The sequence below is a fragment of the Schistocerca cancellata genome, chromosome 2 (assembly GCF_023864275.1).
Source record: "Schistocerca cancellata isolate TAMUIC-IGC-003103 chromosome 2, iqSchCanc2.1, whole genome shotgun sequence".
Classification (NCBI taxonomy): domain Eukaryota; kingdom Metazoa; phylum Arthropoda; class Insecta; order Orthoptera; family Acrididae; genus Schistocerca; species Schistocerca cancellata.
In genome coordinates, this window is record NC_064627.1 from 510,479,643 (window position 1) to 510,507,217 (window position 27,575).

Genomic DNA, 27,575 nt, shown 5'->3' on the forward strand with positions numbered 1-27,575 from the left:
CAACTGGTGACTGACAGTGCGGTAAGAATTACTGTATAAATTTTATTGTTATCCAGACCGACGTTTTTGGCTTTTTTGATATTCCACATGAGCGAACGTGTGATAAATAAACATTTAAGGAAGCTACTATGAAAGTTATTGGAAATAAAAGTTGCAAAAGAAAAGTAACAATGTAATAGGACTCCTTCGCTTTTAGACTGATCCATTGAAAACGGCTGAAGCATGTTCTGAATGGGCACCTGCTATCGCAACACAGTGCTCAATTTGTGAGGTTTCCCTCTCATTAGTTTCTCTTCATTTCCGCACTCGGAAGCAAGAAACCGAGCACAGTTTGCACCCTATTACGAAGTGAAGTTTCATCCTGGCGAATTCCGAGAGAGGTGCTCTTCGGGACCCATTTGTCGGGATGTCCTCGGAGGTGGGACGTGATCAGAATGTTGACCACCACCGCAGGGCTCTTGCGCCGAATAATTTGTGTCGTCTTTCCTCCGAGAGACTGCAATTACTTACTTAAGCCTCTTTATTGAGATATTTTTTAATAACTGAAAGGAGACTGGTAATGAATTTTTATGAGCCGTTGGGGGCAGGAATGACAGACCTCTTAGAGATTCCCCGCACGCATTAAAACTTTTATTACGAAACCCCTAACTCTACCGAATACCGTAGTCTGTCATCCACTCACTTTTCACGAGTAAAAAATTTCTCGTTAAGGTGGAGCGCAAGTTCTGTAAGAGGATTACAGCTCAGTGAAACGGATAATACACGTGGAAGCTTTTCTAGTATTAGCAGCGTAATATAGCTTACATGTGCAACTTTTACTAAGTGTGACCAACTGCACTCAAAACACTTTATTTCGAAATGTATTTCCTGTACTTGGGTGTTGCAAATAATACCTGTGGAGCTTCTAAACTATGTCTTACTAGAAGTTTATTCTGAACTATTCCAGTATATATAACACCAGCTCAAACCGTCCATTGTGCTATTGGATCCACAAAAATACAAAGTAAAATCGTTATAATAAACACTACTGAAACAAACTGCTATAGTAGTACATCATGTTGTGAAACATTAACATTTACTGTATTGCGTAAACCACTGAGTACAAGATAGTTCATGTTATCAGTTTAAAATTAAAATACAAGTATTTTAATTTCCTATGTAGGAAGCGTACTGAATATGAAATCGTTAGCAGCGTTTTCTATCAGCAAGACTGGTGGACAATATTTAAGTGCGGGCTATCGAAATTAAGCTATATGTTACTGTGTGTCTGCTTTAGGAAGAAATAACTGCATATAAAAAAAAGTCCGGGCACGCGCAGCACAAATATTGACACTATTACCTGCTCTAATTTGATTTTCCTGTCGGTATGATTTCGTTATCCCGTAAAAATGTAGAGCCCACTATATGCTGAATCTTTTTGGGACTTTTTCCCAGCTAGCAAGACAGCTACTTTTATTTAAAATATCTATTTATTGGGAAGTAACTAGCTGTAATGTTTGACTTAGCTTTTCTTTTACTTAATACTTCTTAAAAGAAACATGTATGCCAGCGAAAAAATGGACTGATGTTTAAGAACTAAAATATTAAATTAATGCATTGAAAACCTGTTAGCTTACGTTATATAATAGAACTCATGAAGACCACTGAGATTCTGTAACCAATGCGTTTCCGTCTAAAAAGGCCAAATAAGTCAACCTATTCCATGGACTCTGATGTTTTGTATTGTTTAGATGCATTCAAGTGAACTTGTGCAGCACTTACACCGAGTAAAAGCATCACCTGAAATTGTAAACTCCACAATTAACAGGTGTTGTATTACAACAGTTACGTGGAAATTTTTATTTATCTTAGACCCAGTTTTTGTCGCAAGACAATGTTGCATAGTGTCGTTTGGTTTTTAGTCACCAGTCTTTCAATTGACATAACGCCTTCCTGTATCCAACCCCACACTGTATCAAAATTGTCATCCCTTAACACCCCTTATGGCTCGTAACGTCTAATTGAGTCCTTCTAATCTTTCCTTACATCAGGATATCCTCCCGCCCCCTGTTTCCTCCTCCAATGATAAGTTGATTATACCTGGATCGCGTTGCAAGTGGTGGAATAATCTCACTTTGTGCTTTTTTCCCTTAAGAACATCCCCTGGTACGTCAAAATGGTTTATATGTTATGTGTTCGCTAGTTCTATGAAATTATTTTTTAATACTACGTCTAAAACTATTCAAATTTTTCTCGAGGTTTCCAAGTATCGAAATGCGCTTTCACACAATTCTCTGCTTCTACTTTCTGTTTCTCAAATATGTTACCTGATTCCATGTCAACCTTCAAAGCCAGGGAACTTCTGTTAGCACCCTCATTGACATTTGTGTTAGAGATGAGCATGAACACATCATCTAACTATGGCCTGTCTACGCAATTGTCCTCACTCCAAGTGATAATTCATATAATCTGCACTGGTGTCTACCTGCATTCTCAAATACAGTTGCATTCTCTCTCTTCTTCTGCAACCACAGCACTTCAGTACACTGAAACCGTATTTATTTTGATATTATACGGTTGAATATTCGTGTACGCACCTGTAGTCACAAAAATACTGACCATCAGTATTTGACACTGTACTTTTCACCGTTTACGTTTCTTCGTGCCTTTTATGCAATGCATTTATTACTCTTGAATGCCACAGCCGGATTAACATGTCTACTAATCAAATGGTGACGAAGTTCACTCATTTTTGTCTCTCTGACAAAAGATCTTTCAGGTATTCAATACGTGCTCATAAGTCACGGTTACAGAAAGTTTGATTACGAATAAAAGTCCTGTTCTAAGAATTTAGTTCATATTGCGTCGCGATGCTGATATCACGCCGTGGCACGACCTGATACCGATATCACCACCACTAACTGCTATCTTGCGGGCTCTTCTCGGTCACAACTACAGGTAGAGAAGGTAGTACCGCTACGTAACACTTACAGCTGTCACATTAAACGCATATATCGCTATGCGATTTTGTTTAATTTTCTGCCACTATTTCTTGTTATTTTATTTAAAAAATGTTTAAATGTGTGTGAAATCTTAGGGGACCTAACTGCTAAGGTCATCAGTCCTTCAGCTTACACACTACTTAACCGAAATTATCCTAAGGACAAACACACTCACCCATGCCCGAGGGAGGACTCGAACCTCCGCCGGGACCAGCCGCACAGTCCATGACTGCAGCGCCCTAGACCGCTCGGCTAATCCCGCGCAGCTGTTATTTTATTCAGTGTACTGGACATGCACTGACGTGACAAAAGTCGTGGGATAACAATGTGCACATGAGTTCTGATTTCATTTGGTAAGAACTCCTGATGCGGTTCGAGTGTGGCGAATATTAAACGAAGCCATAATCCCAAGACGTCAACGATGCACTGTGCAAGCTGCTGATGGCGTCATAGTGGTGTGCGCTGTGTTAACATGAGGTAGTCTGAGTACTCTGGTCCAAGGAATAAAAGGGCTGCGATACTGAAGCTGTCATTTGTACTCAGGTGATTTACGTAAAAGGGTTTATGACCGCACGACGGGAATTAACAGACTCTGAATGCAGAGTGATAGTTACAACTAGACACTTGGGACATTCCAATTCGGAAATAATTAGGGAATTTAATATTGTGAGATCCACAGTGTCAAGAGCGTGCCGAGAATACAAAATGTCAGGCATTACCTCTCATCATGGACAACGTAGCGTTCAAGAGCCGCCACTTAACGAGCAGGGGCACTGCATTGAGTTGTCACCGACAGCAGACAAAGTACACTGCGTGGAATAACCGCAGCGATCAGTATGAGATATACAACGAACGTATCTGTTAGGACAGTGCTGCGAAATTTGGTGTTAATATGCGATGGCAGCAGACGACCGACACGAGTGCCGTTGCTAACAGCACAACATCGCATGCAGCCCCTTTCTTGGGCTCGTGACCATGTCGGTTAGACCCTAGACGACTGGAAAAACCGTGAGCTGGTCAGAAGAGCCCCGATTTCAATTGATGAGAGCCGAATAGTAAACCGTGGTCTAGGGGTAGCCGGCACGGTAGCTCAGCGTGTTCGGTCAGAGGGTACGCTGCCAGCTCTGTAATAAAAAACTGAGTGAATATATCAACGATGAACTTGAAGGGTGTCAAGGGATGTCCCCCCCAAATAAAATGCAATGAACAGTATCGATCAAAATAAAATTAAATAAAGGGGGGTAACGTCTTTGATTCATAATCGAGAAGTCCTTGGTCCAGGGTTTGAATCCCACCGCTGCTTAAATTTTGATTAATAATCAGCACTGATGGCCGAAGACTTTCAGCATAACAAGTCACCCTCATTCTGCCAACGGCCTTGTCAACAGGGTGGAGGAGCGGACAGAGGTTCAGGGCATTATCTTGTCCTAGTGGTGGGAAATTGCCCCTAAAGGCAGAAGAATCAGGAACGATCAACGGCGCAGGATGCAGAAGGCAATGGAAACCACTGCATTAAAAACACGTAACGTGTAACCACAAGACATTTGACCTGTAATTGAAGAAGTGTCATGATGATCCCTCCATTGGCAAAAGATTCCGGAATAGTCCCCCATTCGGATCTCCGGGAGGGGACTGCCAAGGGAGAAGTTACCATGAGAAAAATTCTGAATAATCAACAGAAGGATAACGTTCTACGAGACGGGGCGTGGAATGTCAGCAGAAAATCTGAAAAAAGGGAAATTCCAAGGATCAGTCTAGATAGAGTAGGGGTTAGTGAAGTGAAGGGGAAAGAAGACAAGGATTTCTGGTCAGATGAGTATAGGGTAATATCAACAGCAACAAAAAAAGGTATAACTGAAATAGGGTTCGTTATGAATAGGAAAGTAGGGTAGAGAGTGTGTTTCTGTGGACAGTTCAGTGACAGCGTCGTTTTTATCAGAATGGACAGCAAACCAACAGCGACAACGGTAGTTCAGGTGCACTTGCCGAAGTTGCAAGCTGAAGATGAAGAGAAAGAGTGTATGAGGATATTGAAAGGGTAATACAGTATGTCAAGGGGGATGAAAATCTAATAGTCATGGGAAACTGAAATGCATTTATAGGTGAAGGAGTAGAAGAAAAGGTTGCAGGAGAATACAGGCTTAGGACAAGGAATGAGACAGAAGAAAGACTAATTGAGTTGAGTAACAAGTTTCAGCAAGTAATAGCGAATACCCTGTTCAAGAATCACAAGAGGAGGTATACTTCTAAAAGGCCGGGTGATAGGGGAAGATTTCAGTTAGACTGTGTCATGGTCAGCCAGATATTCCGAAATCAGATACTGGATTGTAAGACATACCCTGGAACAGACATAGTCTCAGATCACAATATAGTAGAGCTGAAGAGTAGGCTGAAGCTTAAGCTATTCGTCAGTAAGAATCAATACGCAAAGAAGTGGGATACGGAAGTACTAAGGAATGAAGAGATACGGTTGAAGTTCTCTGAGGCTATAGATACAGCAATAAGGAATAGCTCCGTAGGCAGTACAGTTGAAGAGGAATGTACATCTCTAAAACGGGCAATCACATAAGTTGGGAAGAAAAACATAGGTACAAAGAAGGTAATTGCAAAGAAACCATAGGTAACAAAAGAAATACTTCAGTTGACTGATGAAAGGAGGAAGTACTGTACAGATATGTTCCGGGAAACTCAGGAATACAGAAATACAAGTCGCTGAGAAATGAAATAAATAGGAAATACAGGGAAGCTAAGACGAAATGGTTGCAGGAAAAATGTGAACACATGAAAAAAGAAATGATTGTCAGAATGACAGACTCAGCATACAGGAAAGTCAAAACAACCTTCGGTGACATTAAAAGTAAGAATGGTAACATAAAGAGTGCAACGGTAATTCCACTGTTAAATGCAGGGGAGAGAGCGGATAGGTGGAAAGACCACATTGAAAGCCTCTATGAGGGGAAGATTTGTCTGATGTGATAGAAGAAGAAACAAGGGTCGATTTAGAAGAAATAGGGGATCCAGTATTAGAAACAGAATTTAAAGAGCTTTGGAGGACTTGCGACGTCTCCTGGCAAGACATTTACAAAATCGTTATAATATATAAAAATATAATAAAAGCAAACATTTATCTGCATTATTATTATTTCATTACTGTATGAATGGTTGTAGATTATGTGTAAAAGAAAATAACAAGTTTTTATTCGCAGTGGTTAGCTCGAATGGTCCTATAGGCCTCGAATAGGTATATAATACAAATTGTTCAGGTGTACGCTCCCACCTCAAGGCACGCTGACGAAGAAATTGAATCCTTTTATGAAAGTCTGAATAGCACCTGTAAAAAAGGTAGCGATTGTCACTTCCAGATGGTCACTGGCGATTTCAATGCAAAAGTTGGCACCAAGAAACAAGGCGACACAGTGGTGGGTAACTGTGAGATTGACGACCGAAACGATAGAGGTGAGAGATTAGTCCAGTTCGCTGAGTACACCATGTCCATCACGAATACGTTCTTTAAGAAGCACCCTGACCGAAAATGGACTTGAAGGAGCCCAAATTTCAGTGTCAGAAATGAGATAGACTTTATTCCGTCAAACATTCCGCAGATTGTAAAAGACATCGCACTCGACGGAAATGACAGTCGAATCACTGAGAAGGAGGAAATTTTGTAGTTCATCAGTGACTTTTATAGTAATTTGTATAGCAATCCAAGGGAAAACCTGAGTGTATCTAAATTAAATGATGTACCTAGTGTTCCAGATATACTCCCATCGGAAGTCAAGTGTGCTCCAGATAGCATGAAGAAGGGCACAGTGTCGGGTGATGATGAGCGCAGTGTTGACATCCGCAAACTGGCAGGAGAGGTAACAGTAAATGACTTGGCAAAAGTATTTACTTCCTGCCTGCACTGTGCTTCAATCCCACAATCGTGGAACATGGCTAAGATCGTTTTGATACACAAGAAAGGAAGTATTCACAATATTAAAAACTACCGTCCTATCAGCTTGCTTTCAGTTTTGTACAAAATTTTCACAAAGATCTAGTTAAACCGGATCTGTTCCACCCTAGACTCAGTCCAACCTATAGAACAAGCAGGATTCCGAAGCAATTTTAGCACTATTGACCACATTCTGACCGTTAGTGAAGTGATAAGTAGAGCGAATGAATACCAACTGCCCCTCTGCATTGCCTTTGTTGACTCTGAATATTCATTTGACTCCGTTAGCCATGTAGCTGTCCTCCAAGCTTTGAGTGAGCAAGAAGTGGGAGCAGCATACATTGAAGTGCTCAGGAAAATCTACGAGAATTCTTCAGCTTATGTAACATCGGCGAATCAACCCAAGAATTCCGCATCATGAGGGGTGTCAAGCAAGGCGATCCCATCTCCCCAAAACTGTTCTCTGTGGTATTTGAAACGGCTATGCAAAGCTGAGATGGGAAGGTAAGGGAATTATAATTAATGGAAGAAGTCTTACCAACTTGAAATTTGCTGATGATATTGCCTTACTGGCCAAAGACTTCGCAGAGCTCCAAAACGTAGTTACAGATCTTGCATCGGAATGTCAGCTAGTTGGCTTGAACATGAACCTTTCCAAAACAGTAGTAATGTCCAACAAATGGGTCCCAGCTGGAGATGTGAAAGTCAAGGACAGTCTGTTAGAAGATGTCAGTGAATATGTCTACCTTGGCCAGATTATAAATACGAAGGGAGACATAAGGCCAGAAATCTATCGACGCATCAAGCTTGGCTGCCAAGCATTTGGGAAGAATTAAACAGTATTCAGATCAAAAATGCCGGTAAATCTGAAGAAAGCAGTTTTTTATCAATGCATTCTTCCTGTGATGACGTATGGCCGCGAGACATGGACACTGAACTCATTTACAAAAGGCAAACTTAGGACAGCACAGAGAGCCATGGAGAGATCAATGCTGGTCTATACAAGAAAGGATAGGAAAAAGGCAGATGACATCCGGCCTGTGACGAAGGTTAATGACATCTTAGAGACAGTAGGTTCCTTGAAATAGCAGTGGGCTGGCCACGTCGCAAGAAGAAAAGACAACAGATGGACGAAGCTAGTACTGGAGTCCGAGAGAGCACCGGAGGCCTAGAGGAAGACCACCAGACAGATGGGACAAAGTCATCAAGAAGATCACTGGTAACACCTGGCAGAGAACTGCCCAAGACCGTCCCACTTGGAGGAAACTGCTGAAAGCCTACCTGAATCCACGACTTGAAGAGGCCACTTCATTTAATGACTGAATTGGCTGATGATGATGAGTGGTTAGCACACTGGACTCGCATTCGGGAGGACGACGGTTCAATCCCGCGTCCGGCCATCCTGATTTAGGTTTTCCGTGATTTCCCTAAATCGCTTCAGGCAAATTCCGGGATGGATCCTCTGAAAGGGCACGGCCGACTTCCTTCCCCATCCTTCCCTAATCTGATGAGACCGATGACCTAACTGTTTGTCTCTTCCCCCAAACAACCCAACCCAATTTTTTGTTTTTATGCTTGTGCAATATTTATGTATTTTTATTTCACGAATAACGTCTGTGTTCGGCGAATGTATGAATTGAAGCAGACAATGATAATTAGAGATAATTACAAAGATGCATATTAAACTGCCTATAAATAGTGTACGTTAAAACATTACTGTCTCGGTCTTCTTGTAGCCATTAATGTTGTAAGAGCCTGTGACGCTCCCTTGAATGCTTAGGTAGCAGTCGTTTGTCATTTGATCGAGAAAGACGCCATTGGAGGCTGATATTTGTAAAAGGTGTGTACTTTCAATTTATGTTGATTTTTTGAATATAGAAAATGTTAAAATTATTACCTGTAATAATTTATTGCTAGCTTTCCCAAGATTTCATTCCATATTCTTAGCCGTTTTCAGCATATTAGGAATTTTTCATGACGTAGAGATGTACAGCGATTGCGGGAACCGCTGCCGCGGCAGATTCATATTAAACTGAATGAAATCAGTTTTCCCGCAATATAGCGGGCAAGTAACGGTACATTAAAATTATCTCTTTCAGCTTCCTGGAGACTTCAGAGGGAAATTCTGGATTTTATTATGTCATTTTCAGGTGGACATGGGCAGCTGCTATTATGTTATCAGATACGTAAATAATTCATGAGTGATAAAATGTTACTTGCGTATGATCAAAGACTGCTGTGCAAAACCTGTTCTGCCTAACAACATAAGAATCAAATTTCATCATTTTTTAGTTTCACGCTCTCATGTTAGTAGTGGCAGTTAATAGTGTTCATGTATTTAAAAAAAGATCCACTGCAGCTTTTACGTTTAATGAACATAACATACTGTAACTTCCGTAAAGGTAATCAGAGTAATTTTCAGTGCATTCAAGAGATGAAAGTAGCGAAGGGCACTTTTTTATTCCATAATTAGTTACAGTAATTATACCATGTTACATATCTAACGTTCCACATCAGTGTTATATAAAAATAGTTTGCAAATTAAAGATCGTACATCCACAGCAAGAAATCTTTCAGTGTTGTGCGTATCCCCACATAATAGGTCAAAGTGCATAAAGTGAAAATATTTTCAACTGCAGAAACTAAGAGTGAGAACCATATTTTGTCTATCGTGCTCGCAACAATAAGCAATATAAAATTAATTAAAATATTATGCCATATAAACTGCATATAAAGTAAAAACGGTGAGCGGTGGGTGTTACGTGACAGACTTCAGGTCAAATAAGGCAGAAGGGATAGATAACATTCCATCAGAATTTCTAAACTCATTGGGGGAAGTGGCAACAAAACGACTATTCACGGGTGTGTGTAGAAAGTATGACCCTGGCGACATACTATCTGACTTTCGGAAAAGCATCATCAACACAATTCCAAAGACAGCAAGAGCTGACGAGTGCTAGAATTATCCCACAATCAGCTTAACAGCTCTTGCACCCAAGTTGCTTACAGGAATAATATACAGAAGAATGGAAAAGAAAATTGACGATGCGCCAGATGACGATCAGTTTGGCTTTAGGAAAAGTAAAGGCACGAGAAAGGCAATTCTGACGTTGCGATTAATAATGGAAGCAAGACTAAAGATAAATCAAGACCAGTTCATAGGATTTGTCGACCTGGAAAATGCGTTCGACAATGTAAAATGGGGCAACATTTTCGAGACTCTGAGAAAAGTAGGGGTAAGTTGTTGGGAGAGACAGGCCATATATAATATGTACAACAGCCAAGAGGGAATAATAAGAGTGGACGACCAAGAACGAAGTGTAAGACAAGGATGTAGCCTTTCTCCTCTAGTGTTCAATGTGTACGTCGAGGAAGCAATGATCGAAATAAAAGAAAGGTTCAGGACTAGAATTACAATTCAAGGTGATAGGATATCAATGATACGATTCTCTGATGACATTGCTATCCTGAGTGAAAGTGAAGAATTACATGAGCTGCTGAACGGAATGAACAGTCTAATGAGTACACAGCATGGATTGAGAGTAAATCGAAGAAAGACATAATGAGAAGTAGTAGAAATGTGAACAGCGAGAAACTTAACATCAGCATTGATCGTCACGAAGTAGATGAAGTTAAGGAATTCTGCAACCTAGGTAGTAAAATAACCAATGATGGACGGAGCAAGGAGGACATCAAAAGCAGACTGTCTATGGCAAAAAAGGCATTCCGGCCCAAGATTTCAAATATCGGTCTTAATTTGAGGTAGAAATTTCTGAGAATGTACGTCTGGAGTACAGTATTGTATGGTAATGAAACATGGACTGTCGGAAAACCGCAACAGAAGGGAATCAAAGCATTTGAGATGTGTGTGAATGACTTTGATGGTACAATAGCGAGCTGTAGAGGGCAAAAACTGTAGAGGAAGACAGAGATTGGAATACATCCAGCAAATTGAGGACATAGGTTGCAAGTGCTACTCTCAGATGAGGAGGTTAGCACAGGAGAGGAATTCATGGCCAGCCGCATCAAACTAGGCAAAAAAAAAGAAAAAAAAACAGCTGACTTTAGGGTTCGAGTGTAACGTAGATCCCACGAAGCCATGCATCCAAGATGTCAACAAGCACTGTACAAACTTGTAGTATCTCTATAATTATGCTGGCTGTGTTTACATGGATTGGACTAAGTACTCTGGTACAACCAAAGCGATAACTGCCGGGAATTGTTTATGTTCGGCTGCTTGGAGATCATTTGCACCTATTCATGGACTTTATGTTCCCAAACAACGATGGAAATTTCTATGGATGACAAGACACTGCCACCGGACGCAATAGTTCGCGATCAGTTTGAAGTGCATTCTGGGCAATTCGTTCGAGTGATTCGGCCACCCAGATCGCCCGACATGAATCGCTTTGAACATTTATGGCACATGATCGAGATATCAGTTCACACACAAAATCCTGCACCGGCTACACTTTCGCAATTACGAACCGCTATAGAGGCATCATGGCTCAGTGTTTCTGGAGAGGACTTCCAACGACTTGTGGTCCACATCATGTCGAGCTGTTGCACTACGCTGGGGAAATGTAGCTCCAACACGATATTGGAAAAAATCCCATGGCATTTGTCAACTCAGTGTATATGCCTGGGAAGATAGCTTTCCGTTTTCCTCTCTGTGAAAGTACATTCCCGTGGTGGTCCCAGTTCCAGTTTGTCGGCATGAGGTGGTCAGTGGCCTGACTAGGAGGGTCGTGCCCTCCCAGGCAGCTGGGCAGTTGGGCTGCAGCCCGCCCTGAGCCCTTGTATGCAGGGCAGAGGACGCCGATCCACCACATCAAATGGCTCTGAGCACTATGGGACTTAACTGCTGAGGTCATCAGTCCCCTAGATCTTAGAACTACTTAAACCTAACGAACCTAAGGACATCATACACAGCCACAGGATTCGAACCTGCGACCGTAGTGGTCGCGCGGTTTCAGACTGAAGAGCCTAGAACCGCTCGGCCACTCCGGCCGGCGGTCCACCACATCCATCCCTAGAAAATTGTTATTGAGCAATACATTTTTGCCTACTTTGCACATGCATTAAATGACTTGTAGGCAAATATGTAGTGCAATCCATACTATTCAGCAGGTCTCTAGTTACTTACTTTGCCACCGGAACTTATGTTGGTTAATTGATTCTAATTAGTGGCCTCCGTTTGGCTCGTAAACTTTGAATTAGTGAGGTGCCCAGGTGAGGATATCTTGTTGTGTTTCCTCCATACAGTCTTCCAGATAATTTGGCAACAACCCACAGTGTTACCGTCATTTTAAAATTTCACTTGAGGTTTGAAACATGTTGTGTCTCAATTCTACATGAATTATGTCAGTCATTACGAGCACATAGTTATCATTCTCTCTGAGTCTTCACTTAAGTTTTCATACCCCTTACTGTCCTAAAGCTGTTACATGAATAGGCGAGCTACAAATAATATACATAACCTCTGTAACTATTGTATTCCTAAGCTACTGATCGCACTGTGAAGATGTTTCGCTATGCAGATTGGCCAAAGTCTTTGATCAGTTATTTAAAAAGTCAGAAAATGTTTGTAGATTTGTATATTGATCAAATGGCTCTGAGCACTTTGGGACTTAACATCTGAGGTCATCATTCCTCTAGAACTTAGAACTACTTAAACCTAACTAACCTAAGGACATCACACACATCCATGCCCGAGGCAGGATTCGAACCAGCGACCGTAGCGGTCGCGCAGTTCCAGATTGAAGTGCCTAGAATCGCTCGGCCACCACGGCCGGCTATATTGACCATAAAGAGTGGTTTCACTTTCCCTTAGTCTATAACTTAGCTTTATGTGGTTTCATGGTTCCCTGTGTTTGTCATTAAAGTGCAGCTACTCACAGAGACCCAGTGTGAGCTGTGTCTACCGTACGGCAGCGAAACGTGATAGACTACTCTTTTAATGCGTGACCGATTTACGTCGGAAGGAATTAGTTCCAGTTTTCGCCACCAGGTGCACAGTATCTCGTCGACATCTCCAGTGTTCATACTCCACAAATTAGTTGTGAAAGCGGCGGTTAATAACATCAACATTATGCATTTCTCACTTTCACTTGCTCTGCCCACATCTCGTTCCTAGTCGATTATGTATAGAATAAATTTCTATTTGTTTTTTATTTCTTTTTTTGTATTCACAGCGCCAGATCTGGACCTGATTGCCTAAACTGGAACTAATTTTTTCCTGCGTAAATGGATTCCGCATTAACGCATTAGAATATCTACCAAGTTGCGCTACCAGACGGTAATCATAGCCAACACAGGACCTTTGTGAGTATCTGCATTTTAATTATAAATATCCTGTACGACGGCTAACAGGCTATAACACATAAATGACAACGTTCCCAGTATTCATATTATTTTATGGAATTTTTCTTTGTTTTATTTTGGAGCAGATTTGCTTCCTCTGCACTGATAAAATTAGTGCAGTGGATAATGAACTAGACTTACATTCAGGAGGTTGGTGTTTCACATCCTTCTAGATGTGGACTTTCAGCAAATTTCTTTCCCCTCCAGTCGATGACTTCGTCGTTGATGTGGCATTAAGCCACTATCTTCCTTCTTCGTCTCCATCATAATGATGTGTGCCTTGCTTCTGTCATCTTCTGTTAGTTTCTTTCCTAGACAGAAAATCGATTCAGTCTGTCTACTATATCTACCACAATTGTGAACTACACCTAATTGCTACTGACCTAACAACCAAAATTGGTTCTGAGCACTACAGGACTTAACTGCTGAGGTCATCAGTCCCGTAGAACTTAGAACTACTTAAACCTAACTAACATAAGGATATCACACACATCCATGCCAGACGCAGGATTCGAACCTGCGACAGCAGCGGTCGCGCGGTTCCAGAATGTAGCGCCTAGAACCACGCGGCCACTCCGGCTGGTACCTAACAACCACTCAGCCTAAGTAAAACCTTAGAGTTTGCTCTGCAAGAATTAGTAAATCTTCTTCCTTCATTTGTATTCGTGTACTGAAATTCGCTTTTCGGCACACAAATGAAACAATACAGCAAACAAACTGCAAATTTGCTTTACAGTATCCTTAATTTGTGCCAGTTTTGGTTTAACTTCGACTGTCTCCGCGCGTTGTCGTAATTATTAGTATGACTTTTCTAACATCTCATTCTCCAGTGATATGGAAACCGACTGAGGAATTGGCGGCGATAGTTTTCGTCTAGCAGATAGTCCCACTTGGCTTGCTCTGATTCGATAGCTCGCGGTTAACACATCAGATGGGGATAGACGATGGAGCGCTACAGGAAATAAATAACTGACCCGATAATTAGCAAGGCAGTTCGTATCTTGTTACCTTAGCCTCTGTCGCAGCGATTGGCAAATAAATTTCTTATCTCGCTTTCTGGACACGGAATTTCATTTTCAGCTCTGCTTCATTGTGTTTGTTGATGCTTGAGACTATTCTAGTCTTATTCTAATCTGAGCTCACTTTACTCAGACGCTTAGCGTTGAGTTTCTTCTATGTTTTCGACCAGCGAGTTAGTATCAATTTTGGTAGTCATCCTCTAAGTGGTTCACGGCAATGACCTGTCATTTTCTGTCAGGCTACCACATAAACATTCGAACATATTATTCAATACTACATTTCAAAGATATTTTTCAGGTCTACAAATTCCGTGCAACTTTCTTCGTTCCGAATTAAGTGCAAAGCTGAGATTACTTTACAGCCTCGGTTATGTAAGGATATATTGTTTAGTAAACTATTTTAATATTCTAGTCTCATAACGCCTTTAACGCGCAATATATATTATCGTGATTATACTCAACTGTCCCAAAACACATACCCTGTTGTAAAGATTGTAATGGCCGAAACTTCAAGGAAGTTTTCTCTGCGTCGGCTACAACTGTTGATGGGAATTTCGGTTGTCCCTGGCCGATCTTAAGCACAAAATGAGGTTCTCTGGCTATTTCGAGCATCGCGACGACGTCCTAACGACGCTTGGGTGTCATTTACTTACTTAGCGCCGGCAAGTTCTCTCGACATAAACCTTAACCCATTAACGCGCACGGCCCCTTTAATGGCCCACAATTATGCAGCGCGGTATATAATGCGCTTATAGTGGCGGTGCGGGTTGCGTAAATTGCGCAATATCCGTCGCCAGCCGCCTTGAGCGCCGGATTACTGTCCGCTAGTGATTCACGGCGGGCGGGCTGCGGGTGGCACGGCAACGACTAACCTGGCGAGTACAGACAGAGACACGGTCTGGATACTTCCGAGCACGCACTACGCATCTTCTTTTTTTTTTTTTCTATTTTTTTTGTGAATCATCAGTCCTCTGACTGGTTTTATGCGCCCCTCGACGAAATCCTCTGCTGTACCAACCTCTTCATCTCAGAGTAGGACTTTGAGCCTACATCCTGAATTATTTGATGGTTGCACTGCACTCCAATCTCTATCTTTCCCCACAATTTTTACCCCCTACAATTCCTTCTAGGACAAAGGAGCCTCTTCTCTGCTGTCTTAGCACAAGTCCTATCATCCTGTCCCTTCACCTTGTCAGTGTTTTCCATGTTCCTTACCTTATCACTCCACCGGTTTCTCAACACTCATCTGTAGCGTCATTTCACAAATGGTTCGACTCTCTTCTGTTACGGGTTCCTCCACAGTCCATGATTCACTACCATATAATTCTGTGCTCTAAACGTGCATTCTCAGAAATTTCTTCCGAAGGCCTACATTTGATACTAGCAGACTTGATTTGGACACGGATGCCCTATTCGCCCATGCTATTCTGATTTCATGTCATCTTTGATTCGTCCATCGTCGGGTTATTTAGCTTCCAAGGTATCAGGATTCCGTAAATACCTTGACTTCTCGCTATTCTCATATCTGGTACTGCTCATTATTCTCGTCTCTCTTCGGTTTACTCTCAATCCATATTCTTTAATTATTACAATATTCACCACATTCGTCAGGTCCAGCAATTACTCTTCACTTTCATCAAGTACGTCAGTGTCATCTGCGAATCTTATCGTCAACATTCTTTCACCTTAAATTTTAATCGCGGTCCTGAATCTTTCCTCTATGCGTCTACAGATTAAACAGTAGGGTCGAAAGACTTAATCGTTGTCTTAAAACCTCTTTAATGCGAGCACTTCGTTCTTGGCCTTCCGATCTTATTGGCATCTCTCATTCATCGAACATTTTGAGTACGACCTATCATTCCCTATTGCTTACTTTTCTCAACATTTCGAAAACCCTGCACTGCTCTGCACCTTCCAAAACTTTTCCGGTTGACAAATTGTACGAATGCATCTTAATTTTTTTTTCAGTATCGATTCCATTACAAGTACAACGTCAGAACTGGGTCAGTGGTGCTCTTACCTCTTCTGAAGCCAAAATGGTTGTCAACTAACGTATCCCCAATATTGATTTCCTTTCTTCAATTCATTACTCCAGTCAGCAGTTGGAAAGTATCAGCTGTTAAGCTGATTGTGCGATATTTCTCTCTCTTGTCTTCCGTTGCTGTCTTCGAAATTGAGTGGATCATGTATTACCCGAAGACTGACAGTATGTCGCCTGTGTCACAGGTTCTACACACCAGCTTAAACTGTCGTTTGGTTGGCTCATCCCACAATGATTTTAGATGTTTCTGGCTTATTTGATCTCAATTCTTCCAAAACTCTTTTACATTCTTACTCTAACAGGCCTTCTGTACGCTGTCTCCACCTATCTGCTCTCTCTCGTCAGCGTCTAACGGTGGAATTCCCACTGCACTCTTAATGTTACCGCCTTTTCTTTTAATTTCACCAATGGTTGCTTTGATTTTTCTGTATGCTGAGTCAGTCATGGCAATGAACATTACCCTTCCCATTCGCTCTGTTGAGTGGTACTTAAGATAAGTAAATAAATTAGTAAAATCAATGTGAAGTAGAAATTAGAAAATGAATGAAAAACTTAGTTCAGTTAAGAGGAATTACACACTGGCTAACAGCAGGCAGAGCAGCAGTGACAGACGAGCCAATGACCATGAACTTAGCACGTTAAGGAGGAGCCATCGCCCTCCCAACATAAGCGGAAGCTGTCGATACAGCCGCCAGGGCATCGCCCGACTTGCTCACGTGTTTCTCAGTTGGCACATGTGATCAAAGGCCCTCGCCTACATTCCAAGAGCTGTCGATTCAGCTGTCAGGGCTTCGCCCGACCGGCTCACACGTTTCTCAATTGTCACGTGTGATCAAAGGCCCTCGCCTACATTCCAAGAGCCAATGACCGACGTTAAGAAGATTCTTCGAGAAGCTTTTCAACGTGACAGAAGAGGCAATGACCGTGAAGTCGTTCACCTCCAGTGAACTGAAGTGGATAAATACGCGAGACGCAGTGGGCCCGACAGAAGAGTAGTTTTCAGTTCAGTTTCGGAGCTGGCGACCGTCATGCAGGAAGAGACTACATCGTACACAGCAGCACGAAGCCCGCCGCTGTAATGGAATAGCAAGCAGCAGCCTTGCTGCCTGAAGACAGAAGTTAGAAAGTATTTGAAGACTGATTTTTACGTACCCGGGTGACTCGTGAGGACGGGAAGGAAACGGCCTCACATCAGCAGACACCTGTTAGCTGAGATGAAGATCGGACTGCAAAAGACTGGCAAGCTGGAGTCCGTTGTTCGAGTTCGGGACACTGGCCTTCCCTCGCCGCGCCGCTCCGCTGGCCGACGCACATCACTGACACATGCGGCCGCTTAGAGAAGAGAAACACTGGGACGCCACATCCAAGGTATCACCATTCACCATCCGATGCACGACTTCGTTCTCAATAATTAAACGGGCCACAGCACGAGGCGCGTCTCCAGTCAACGGGGCGAGACGGCGACACAATATACACACCGCCAGGCGTAATCAGACGCCGCCGCTGCCGCAGAAGAGGTTTCGCATACGACACAGCTATCGCTCTCCCAGCCAGAACAATCGAGTAAGGAAACAGTGGTACAAAACTTTCAATAAAAGTTATCTTATGTAAAAATGTTGTTTTATTGTACCTCATACCCGAGCCTAGAAGAACCCACCCTGCCCAAATGTTGTTAAGAAAGAAAAAGTAATTTATTTAGTGTTTTTCACCGTGTCATAATGCTTTAGAATCAAATGCCCTTTGCAGTAATCCTCATCCTGACAATTGACTAGCATCAAAAGAGAAAACGCATTTACATTTGGTATCAGAGAAAAAACCCTTGGCTCAATATGAGGTGTGAATGACAGTCACTAAAGGTCCACAGTTAGTATTGTTTAATGTGTGAAAGGATAGAGGTTTGCATAGCAGTCGTAATACTTTCTTTATTTAGAAGTGTATTTTCTCTCATAATTTGAAGAGTCTGTCGAAAATATTTCAATATCTTTTTAATTCAGTGTAGTATGATTGTGTAACTAATAGTTGTAAAATGATGACACGAAATCATACAAAGTCAGAGTCAGCACCACAAGCGGTTTCTACTGAGTAAGCTATTCAGAGCTTAGTTAATCAAATAGCATAGCTTAAAAATAATAATAATGCATTATTTAAACAGTTGTGCGAGGTTAGGCAAACCGGTTCAATCGCTCCGACCCCAGATTCCTCAGCAGCAGCCTTGGTAACTCCTTTTTCAGGTAAGCCTGGCGAGGACATAACAGCCTTTTTTGATGATTTAGTATCAGCTGCAAAGTTAGGATCACGGTCAGATGAACAGCTCTTAGAAATGACAAAGTTAAGTTTGATAGGAGAGGCTAAAGCACATGTATTATACCATGAAGAATTACGGAATGCTCCATCATTTGAGGAATTGAAGAAAAGATTACTTAAACGTTTTCAAAAACAGAACAGCTGTAGATTTTATAGGGAAAAATTAACCGCTATCACTCAGAGGCAAAACGAGTCGTTAGAAAGCTTTGTAGATAGCATTAGAAAACAAAGTTAATATTAACACCTATCAGTTGACAACTAGTGATGAAGCAAATAAAGTTATTCAACAAGAGGCAGAAGATAGAGCTCTGGATACATTTTCACGTGGGTTACTTCCTGAAACATCCCGTCGTGTCAGGGCAGAGTTTCCTAAAAATTTAGCGGAAGCTGTATCTGTGGCGACGGCTTTCGAAGAAATAGACATTGCCACCAGAAACAAGGAGAAGCGAAATGTATTTTCAGCAGGAGTACGATGTTTTATGAGCGATCGACGGGGACATATAGCAAAAAACTGCAGACAACCTCAATGCACCAATTGTCAAAAATTAGGTCACACATTCAAGGAATGCAAGTCTAAGAAAGTTTTTGGAAACAGAAATCAGTTAAATAGAAATCAGTTAAACTGAAACGGGAATGTCGGAGCCACCGCCAGGCGTTCCCAATAAAATTTCATGCCATTAAGGCGAATGTGAAGGCGGAATGCTGGTTATCTGCTACCATACAGGATAAAGAGCCAATGGTACTGGTGGATACAGCCGCAAACGTATCAATAGTTAGTAATGAATGCATTGGAGATAAGAAATATGACCCTAAAAGGTATAGATTGAGTGGGGTAGGAGAAGGTACAGTGAAGTCATTAGGATGTACATGATTGATTTTCTATATTCACGGTGTACAATTTCAAGAAGATGTAGAAGTGGTAACAAAGGTAACTGACGGGTACGACGCGATCCTGGGACTAGATTTCCTGAATAAACATCACACTAAAATCGACCTCAGACAGCAAACTGTAGAACTTAGCGGAATAGTGTTTCAGTTAGGTGACACCGCTGCAAAGGGCCCACTGCATGAAGATTTCCCCAACCGGAAGGCGAAATCAACTACACTGCGTACAACGTCCTTGAAGGTTGATTCGCGGGATAAGATACCATTTGACTCAGGAAAACGTTTCTGGATGACCGTTGACCCCGAGGTACCTACAGATACAGTGTGTCTAATAGAGCTATTAGAGGAAAATGAGGAATTAGATGTATCACATTGTTTTGTACGTAGAAGTGTTGTGCTGGTTCAAGACGATGAAGCAGAAACGAATGTACCGGTACCTATTGACAATTTCGGAGCGAAGAACAAAGAGTTGCATAAGGGAATATTAGTAGCTACAGTCAGTACTTTTGAAGAAGAAGATTTCATTTGGTTAGATATTACTGATGGTCAGAAACCAGACGCCTATAAAACCACATTACGCCAGAAGATTGAGCATTTGCAAGGAAAAGATAGAGACATGATAGAAGCAGTTTTAGTTGAGTTCCAAGATTTATTTAATGCAGAAGGTCCACTGCCAGCAACAGATATCACACGTCATAGGATCCCAACAGGTAATAGCCCCCCAGTTTATAGGAAGCCTTACAGAGTTCCGCATCACATACAGCCAGTACTGGATGAATTTTTAGAACAGCATCTAAAAGATGGAATTATAGAGTATTCTGATTCGCCTTATAATTCAAATATTGTAATTATTCCAAAGAAGTCTCTAGACGGTACGAATCGATATAGATTTTGTTGTGACTACAGACACCTTAACAACAAACCGTCTCAGATGCTTATCCTCTTCCAAACATTACAGATATCATAGACAGTTTGGGTAACAGTAAATACTGTTCAAAAATCGATTTACGTAGCGGATATCATCAATTTGAAGTTGCACCTGAAGATAGGCATAAAACAACATTTTCTACCCCTGGAGGCCACTGGCAATTTAAAAAAATGCCTTTCGGTTTGAAAAACGCACCAGCAACTTTTCAAAGACTACTCGATGGAGAACTGCGAGGACTCAAAACTCAGCAATGTTGTGTATATGTAGACGATATTATTGTATTCTCCAAAGACAGTAATGAACATGCTGTGCTTCTGCGTAACGTTTTTCAGAGACTTAGAAAAGCTGAATTAACATTAAATATGGAAAAATGTAGTTTTGCATTGACAGAGGTTACATACCTAGGATATGTCATTAGTGAAAAAGGAATTAAAACAGATCCTCGATTAATTTCGGCAGTTAAGGACTTCCCAACACCACAATGCGTTAAGGAAGTAAAATGTTTCATTGGTCTCGCATAAAATTACCGAAAATATGTTCAAAATTTCGCTGAAATTGCCTGACCCTTAACCCAATTATTGGAAAAGGCTGTAAAATTTCATTGGTCTGAAGACTGTGAATCAGAATTTCAAACCCTTAAAGATGTTAACTCACAGTCCAGTATTAGCCTACACAGATTATAATAAAGAATTTATTTTATCCTGTGACACAAGTGGTCATTCAGTAGGAGTTGTTTTGAGTCAGAATATTAATGGCGCGGACCACCCCATAGCCTACACTTCGAAAAAACTAAAATCGGCAAAAAGAAATTATTCCACAATGGAGAAAGAATTGTTAAGTGTTATTTATTGCAACAAATACTTTAAATGCTACTTGTATGGTAGGAAATTCAAGGTTATTACACATCATGCAGCTTTAAAATGTTTGCTTGGATTAAAGGATCCATTTAGTCGTCTCACCCGTTGGGCCCTATATCTTTCTGAAATGGATTTCGAAGTTATCGATAAACTAGGCAAAAAACTCACGAATGCAGATTGCATAAGTCGGAAAATAGCACTTTTGGAAGCAACAGGCCGAGATACTGAGGACTGGAGAAAGACACAAGATGAGGATACAGAATGCAAAAAATACGCAACTCAAAAACAATTTTGCTTTGAAGTTGGTGTACTATGCCGTAAAACAAAATTTGGACCTCGAATTGTTTTTCCCCAGCACCTTAGACAAGTAATAATGGCAGAGGCCGCTGCAAAGGGCCCACTGCATGAAGATTTCCCCAACCGGAAGGCAGGACACAGTGGACAGCGGACAACCGAAAGACGCGTAGCAGAGCGATTTTGGTGGCAAACCAGAAAGCAGGATGTTGCGCAGTACGTTCGTAATTGCATTGCGTGCGCACAACGAGCTGAACTTTCTCAATTAAAAATACCCTTACAGAGGCTCCCAGAGACTTCATGCCCATTTCATATCTGTGGACTGGACCTTTACGGACCATTTCATCAAACATCTGCTGATAATAAGTATGTTCTTACGATTATAGATCACTTTTCACACTATCTAACTATGGTGAGTCTCCCAGATCAGCAAGCAAATACAGTTGACCAAGCTTTAGTTAACAACTGGATATTTAAAATTGGCGTACCTGAAGCTATTTTCTAATTTGATGTCAGAATTAATGAAACAGCTACGCCACTTACTAAAAATACGTAAATTACGCTCAACTCCATTACACACTCAGTGAAACGGACGCACAGAAAGTGTTCATCAGACAATTGGCAAGATTCTTAGTAATTATATTAACAAACAACAATCTAATTGGGATACGTATTTACCAATAATCATGTCGGTATACAACGCCAAAACGCATGAAGCAACTGACATATCACCTTATGAAGTGGTCTATGGGAGAAAAATGCCGTTCCTTTTTTATGTAATCAGGTAGAAAAACGGAAAAGTCGGAGAAACAGTAAAAGATATCCGTCGAATGATGAAGGATGTATGGAAGAAGATTCAAAAATCTAATACAAAGGCTTTGGAACAACAGGAAATATTAGGTAATGCCCAAGCTAAATATCCAAATTACAAAATCGGTCAGTGGGTCATGCTGTCAACCCCATACATTGCGAAAGGAAAAACGAAGAAATTTGTACACAAACTACTATTGCCCATGCAAGTCGTTTAAAACCTGTTAAGGGCGCTCCAGATGTAATTCCTTCAACAATAGTATCTGCTTTTCCGAAGGGTGGAGGAAGTGCCCGGAAAGGAAAAAGAGTGGCCATGCCAGCACAACATACACACATGGCACCATACAATCTTCGACCGAGGGCGCGAATGTCCTAGTTTAACCATAGTAGACTCTGGATAGTATTTTTTTTTTTTGTCATCAGTCTACTGACTGGTTTGATGCGGCCCTCCACGAATTGCTTTCCTGTGCTAACCTCTACATCTCACAGTAGCACTTGCAACCTGCATCCTCAATTATTTGCTTGACGTATTCCAATCTCTGTCTTCCTCTACAGTTTTTGCCCTCTACAGCTCCCTCTAGTACCATGGAAGCCATTCCCTCATGTCTTAGCAGATATCCTATCATCCTGTCCCTTCTCCTTATCAGTGTTTTCCACATATTCCTTTCCTCTCCGATTCTGCATATAACTTCCTCATTCCTTACCTTATCAGTCCACCTAATTTTCAACATTCGTCTATAGCACCACATCTCAAATGCTTCGATTCTCTTATGTTCCGGTTTTCCCACAGTCCATGTTTCACTACCATACAATGCTGTACTCCAGACGTACATTCTCAGAAATTTCTTCCTCAAATTAAGGCCGGTATTTGATATTAGTAGACTTCTCTTGGCCAGAAATACCTTTTTTGCCATAGCGAGTCTGCTTTTGATGTCCTCCTTGCTCCATCCATCATTGGTTATTTTACTGCCTAGGTAGCAGAATTCCTTAACTTCTGTGACTTCGTGACCATCAATCCTGATATTAAGTTTCTCGCTGTTCTCATTTCTACTACTTCTCATTACCTTAGTGTTTCTCCGATTTACTCGCAAACCATACTGTGTACTCATTAGACTGTTCATTCCGTTCAGCAGATCATTTAATTCTTCTTCACTTTCACTCAGGATAGCAATGTCATCAGCGAATCGTATCATTGATATCCTTTCACCTTGTATTTTAATTCCACTCCTGAACCTTTCTTTTATTTCCATCATTGCTTCCTCGATGTACAGATTGAAGAGTAGGGGCGAAAGGCCACAGCCTTCTCTTACACCCTTCTTAATACAAGCACTTCATTCTTGATCGTCCACTCTTATTATTCCCTCTTGGTTGTTGTACATATTGTATATGACCCGTCTCTCCCTATAGCTTACCCCTACATTTTTCAGAATCTCGAACAGCTTGCACCATTTTATATTGTCGAACGCTTTTTCCAGGTCGACAAATCCTATGAAAGTGTCTAGATTTTTCTTTAGCCTTGCTTCCATTATTAGCCTTAACGTCAAAATTGTCTCTCTCGTCCCTTTACTTTCTTAAAGCCAAACTGATCGTCACCTAGCGCATTCTCAATTTTCTTTTCCATTCTTCTGCATATTATTATTGTAAGCAGCTTCGATGCATGAGCTGTTAAGCAGATTGTGCGATAATTCTCGCACTTTTCAGCTCTTGCCGTCTTCGGAATTGTGTGGATGATGCTTTTCCGAAAGTCAGATGGCATATCGCCAGACTCATATAATCTACACACCAACGTGAACAGTCGTTTTGTTGCCACTTCCCCCAATGATTTTAGAAATTCTGATGGAATGTTATCTATACCTTCCGCCTTATTTGACCGTAAGTCCTCCAAAGCTCTTTTAAATTGCGATTCTAATACTGGATCCCCTATCTCTTCTAAATCGACTCCTGTTTCTTCTTCTATCACATCAGACAAATCTTCACCCTCATAGAGGCTTTCAATATATTTTTTCCACCTATCTGCTCTCTCCTCTGCATTTAACAGTGGAATTCCCGTTGCACTCTTAATGTTACCACCGTTGCTTTTAATGTCAGCAAAGGTTGTTTTGACTTTCCTGTATGCTGAGTCTGTCCTTCCGACAATCATATCTTTTTCGATGTCTTCACATTTTTCCTGCAGCCATTTCGTCTTAGCTTCCCTGCACTTCCTATTTATTTCATTTGTCAGCGACTTATATTTCTGTATTCCTGATTTTCCCGGAACATGTTTGTACTTCCTCCTTTGATCAATCAACTGAAGTATTTCTTCTGTTACCCATGGTTTCTTAGCAGCTACCCTCTTTGTACCTACGTTTTCCTTCCCAACTTCTGTGATGGCCCTTTTTAGAGATGTCCATTCCTGTTCAACTGTACTGCCTACTGCGCTATTCCTTATTGCTGTATCTATAGCGTTAGAGAACTTCAAACGTATCTCGTCATTCCTTACTACTTACGTATCCCACTTCTTTGCATATTGATTCTTCCTGACTAATGTCTTGAACTTAAGCCTACTCTTCATCACTACTATATTGTGATCTGAGTCTATATCTGCTCCTGGGTACGCCTTACAATCCAGTATCTCATTTCGGAACCTCTGTCTGACCATGATGTAATCTAATTGAAATCATCCCATATCTCCCAGCCTTTTCCAAGTATACCTCCTCCTCTTGTGATTCTTGAACAGGATATTCGCTATTACTAGCTGAAACTTGTTACAGAACTCAATTAGTCTTTCTCCTCTTTAATTGCTTGTCCCAAGCCCATATTCTCCTGTAACCTTTTCTTCTACTCCTTCCCCTACAACTTCATTCCATTCGCCCATGACTATTAGATTTTCGTCCCCTTTTACATACTGCATTACCCTTTCAATATCCTCATACACTTTCTCTATCTGTTCATCTTCAGCTTGCGAAATCGGCATGTATACCTGAACTATCGTTGTCGGTGTTGGTCTGCTGTCGATTCTGATTAGAACAACCCGGTCACTGAACTGTTCACAGTAACACACCCTCTGCCCTACCTTCCTATTCATAACGAATCCTACACCTGTTATACCATTTTCTGCTGCTGTTGATATTACCCGATACTCATCTGACGAGAAATCTTTGTCTTCCTTCCACATCACTTCACTGACCCCTACTATATCTAGATTGAGCCTTTGCATTTCCCTTTTCAGATTTTCTAGTTTCCCTACCACGTTCAAGCTTCTGACATTCCACGCCCCGACTCGTAGAACGTTATCCTTTCGTAGATTATTCAATCTTTTTCTCATGGTAACCTCCCCCTTGGCAGTCCCCTCCCGGAGATCCGAATGGGGGACTATTCTGGAATCTATTGCCAATGGAGAGATCATCACGACACTTATTCAGTTTCAGGCCACATGTCCTGTGGATACATGTTACGTGTCTTTAAAGCAGTGGTTTACATTGCCTTCTGCATCTTTATGTCGTTGATCATTGCTGATTCTTCCGCCTTTAGAGGCAATTTCCCACCCCTAGGACAAGAGAGTGCCCTGAACCTCTACCCGCTCCTCAGCCCTCTTTGACAAGGCCGTTGGCGGAATGAGGCTGACTTCTTATGCCGGAAGTCTTCGGCCGCCAATGCTGATTATTTATCAAAATTTAGGCAGTGGCGGGGATCGAACCCCTGGACCACTGGATGGTATACAAATGTAAATAATTAATAAATGATAATCTTTTTTTTTAGAAAAAAAGTTGAATGTAGAAACATGTAGATCTTGTATTTAACAATGTATTCCTTCTTTTCTTTGTTTTTGTTTTTACTAGGTTGGTAGCTCCATAACCAATTTTTTTTTTTTCAGAAAATGCCATGGAAGAATTTCCTACACAAAACCTATCCTACCTCCATGACTCCCTTAACAGTTCCCTTCTGAATTTATTAGATATGTTCATAAAGTCACAGCAGGCAACATTGATGCCAATGTTATGATGCAACATGTATTAAAGTTAAAAATTGAAAACAAAACTAAAATTATAATGCTAGGAACGGGTATATGTGGAACCTTTGTGTTAATGTTTCTGCTTTGTACAGTTTTGTTTTATTTAAGACGAAAAAATAAGCCTAAGAATAATATACCACTTCATCAAATCCCTGTTAATTGGATACCACACTCTTAACTGGTGTGCTGCAGTGGTTACTTTTGAGCATTAGTGTACTAATTTTGTTTATTGTACTTCAGTCTTTATTAAACAGTCTCATGTTAAAATAAACAATACTGTGGGAAAGATATTCTTGCATTTATATAGGGTAGATTAAACAGGTGTTGCTATGTAATCATCTAAGTGAAAAATCTATTTTTGTTTCTTCATTGTCATAAAGATTTGTTACGATTATTATAACAATTTACGTGTGAACTATGTGATTCATTAGCGTACAGTGCTTTTGTAAAGTGATAAAGTACTTTCAACATACTTCATGTGAAGCGTGCGTAATCGCCTAAGTCGAGAGTTCCCATTGCTTGTGTTAGTGCTTTTACCGTGTCGAAGAATGTAGAGTGGTAAATTCGAGGGCGAATTTCTCCGAAAAGTGAAGGAATGTTGAGTAGTACTTAAGATAGGTAAATAAATTAGTAAAATCAATGTGAAGTGAAGTAGAAATTAGAAACTAAATGAAAAACTTAGTTTAGTTTAGAAGAATTACACACTGGCTAACAGCAGGCAGAGCAGCATTGACAGAAGAGCCAATGCCCATGAACTTAGCACGTTAAGGAGGAGCCATCGCCCTCCCCACATAAGCGGAAGCTGTCGATACAGCCGCCAGGGCATCGCCCGACTTGCTCACGTGTTTCTCAGTCGTCACATGCGGTCAAAGGCCCTCGCCTACATTCCAAGACACAATGACCGATGTTAAGAAGATTCTTCGAGAAGCTTTTCAACGTGACAGAAGAGGCAATGACAATTAAGTCGTTCACCTCCAGTGAACTGAAGTGGATAAATACGCGAGACGCAGTGGGCCCGACAGAAGAGTAGTTATCAGTTCAGTTTCGGAGCTGAAGACCGTCATGCAGGAAGAGACTACGTAGTACACAGAAGCACGAAGCCCGCCGCTGTAATGGAATAGCAAGCAGCAGCCTTGCTGTCAGAAGACAGAAGTTAGAAAGTATTTGA